This window comes from Macaca nemestrina, chromosome 3 (assembly GCF_043159975.1).
Source record: "Macaca nemestrina isolate mMacNem1 chromosome 3, mMacNem.hap1, whole genome shotgun sequence".
Lineage (NCBI taxonomy): Eukaryota > Metazoa > Chordata > Mammalia > Primates > Cercopithecidae > Macaca > Macaca nemestrina.
In genome coordinates, this window is record NC_092127.1 from 89,041,848 (window position 1) to 89,044,706 (window position 2,859).

General features: G+C 36.6%; 1 pseudogene; it reads left to right on the top strand.

The window, feature by feature from the left end:
- The first annotated feature begins 2,220 nt into the window (after positions 1 to 2,220).
- On the top strand, positions 2,221 to 2,601 carry LOC112427478 (dynein light chain 1, cytoplasmic-like; annotated as a pseudogene).
- The last annotated feature ends 258 nt before the right edge of the window (positions 2,602 to 2,859 follow it).

Genomic DNA, 2,859 nt, shown 5'->3' on the forward strand with positions numbered 1-2,859 from the left:
CTAAAATAACTGCTACATAGCAGTATCCAAGAATAAAACTTTTCTTTTCAATTAACAAAGAATGAGGAATTTCTGAGGCTGCTGCTTCAGAGCCCACAATTTTTTTACAAAACTGCATATGTTCAATCACTATTTTGCTTTTCATTTAGAATCTGTTGCCAAGGAAACATCAATATCCAAGTACATTCAAGGTAAATCTTTCTTCTTCCGTGTTTTTGAAGTGAATCATTGAAGTGAATCACTTAGCAAGGCAGCAGCAAGTTGTAGAACTGAGCTAATCCAGAGGTGGACTTAATTCCAACCACTGTGTCCTTGATAAATCAGCTAGACCTCAGTTTCTTTACCCATAAAGTAACAATGATTATACAGTTGTTGTTTTGAGCAATTTAATTCTGGGGCATAGTCCCTCTATCTGATGTATAGTTTGTCATCTCATTATGCATGGTCAGGAATCTATAGAGTTAGCTTCTTTTATGTAATTACCCTGGAACAAAAGAGGACAAAGAATCCCCATTTTCTCCTTCAGTAATGCAAAGGCAATACATACTTGACTTGCCTAAAAGAAGTGAAGCGATGTGGAATCAGAATCAAATTAAAAAAAAAAATTCCTGTCCCTGCAAATATTATGTAATTCAGGTTTCTCGGTTTCATGGTACATCAGAAATCATAGCCAAAGATAACCACAAACTGAAAGGTGTGTCTACAAAGTCCTTCTGGGTCACTGGCAACAGGGTATATGATCACAAACAAGGGTGGATTCAGGTAGTGTGTGGCCAGAAGCTTTCACAATCTGAAGATTCCCTTAAGAAAAAAATGCGTACTTGTGAATCCAAACTGACTACAAAAGTATCAGGCATGAGAAAAATAAAATAAAATAAAATAAATTAAAAACTGATAAATACTACAATCAACCAAAAATGCCAGAAAAATAATATAATTTTATTAATTAATGTCCTGATATACTTCTAGTAGTCTCTTTTTCCTATGTTTTGGACTTCATGCTCTTTGAGCACCTTTATGGATGATAATTATTTCATAATACCTATTATAGAATAGGACTTCAGTGCATCTTTGAAATTTATTTTATCAATAGTTTAAAATAGATTTATTTTATCAATATGTTAAAATTTATTTTATCAATAGTTTAGAATATAGTATCTTTCAGTTTCACACCACATTATTGGTAACTTCACGTAAAGTTTCAGGATTGTGGTCAAATATTAGAAACACTTCCATCCAAGTTTCTTTCACATGTGAGCTCTAAGGTTCAGAAGAATTTTCCACTAGGTGCATCTAAGGAACATAGCAAACCATTTCCTCCTCTACCACCACATTCTTCTGAAGCTGGATACTGTGCAGACGTCCAACTATTTGGCCACACCTTTCGCCTTTGCATCTGCACATAGCATAGTGGGCAGTCAGAGGTTTTCTAGAATCCATTCCAACACCAAGACAGCTAGAAGTAACCCAACTGTGTGTAGAAATGTAAGTCAAATATATCTTATAAGCCCAAACTAAACATATTCCCAACTCAACTTTCCCACAACTGAAAGCCAAGAATGCCTACAGCCCTCCAATACCAGTTGAAACAAAGGCAAATGTGATGGAGATGAAATCAAATGGGAAGAGTCATCCTAGCCAATTGTAGTTAAAATATCTTATTTTGAGTATACTTACTTGCAAAGGGCCCTTAAACTTCATTAAAATTTAAACTGCATTTGCTTCACTGTAAGTCCGTCTCTGACAGAAAGTGATTATTTTCTCATTTTCTCATGCCTGACAACTTTAACATAACTACCTTCAGTTTCATTACTTCATGTGAAGGATTGTGCTATGTGTTTTTTAAACATTAGCTAATCCATCCTCAAACCAACACTATGAGGTAGTAGTTATTGCACAGCTGGAGAAACTGGAACTCTGAAAGGTTAAGCCACTTGTTCAAGATAAGTAAACTGGTACAGTGGTTCCAATGCGGGTACATGCAAATGTGCTCTCCTGCTTCCTTGAGAAAATTTAGTGGGGAAAGAGCATGAGAAGGACTTTCTATGCTCTCTTAGGCACAGAAAGAACATGACTAGATACAGAGTCTCATTAAGAATATAAAATGTGTTAGATGTACCATGGTTCCTGTAGTGACCGTAGCTCTCACAGGGCCTGAGCCATGCTAGCACCTTCCCAAGGAGACTATTCCAGTTGGCCAGTCTCTGCTCCACAGTAACCATGTGAAATTGAAAAGCTGTGATCAAAAATGCAGTCACATTGGAAGAGATGCAGCAGGGCTTAGTGGTGTGGGCTACACAGGCATTGGAGAACATTAAAAAGACTCTTTCAGCCCATATCAAGAAGCAGTTTGACAAGAAGTACAATCCCATCTGACATTGCATCATGGGGAGGAACTTTGGTAGTTGCCTGACACATGAAACCAAACACTTCGTCTACTTCTACCTGGGCCAAAGGGGCATTCTTCTGTTCAAATCTGATTAAAGGCATAGACTGTGCCGCACATAGAGTGATTCATCCAGAAATGAGGACTGCAGCCTAAATTACAAATACCAGAGACTAAAATTGTCAGCCTTGCTAAGGAACACCTCAATCTTTGAAACTTTATTGTGTTTTGTACAGGGCATTCTCTGTATTAGTTTATTGTGGTTATAAGATAATTAGCAACACACTTATATTTGTATTCCATACTTCTGTTCCATGTTTTTTTCCCTCAAAATCCATTACTTTAAAAAACAAATCTTTTACAGATATGAAAGAAAAAAATGTAAAACACTGCATCAGTACTTTCTTGTAGTAAGTTTGGGCACTGAGCTAAGAATCCAAAAAGTTAATTCAGATAATATGCTGTCATTGGGG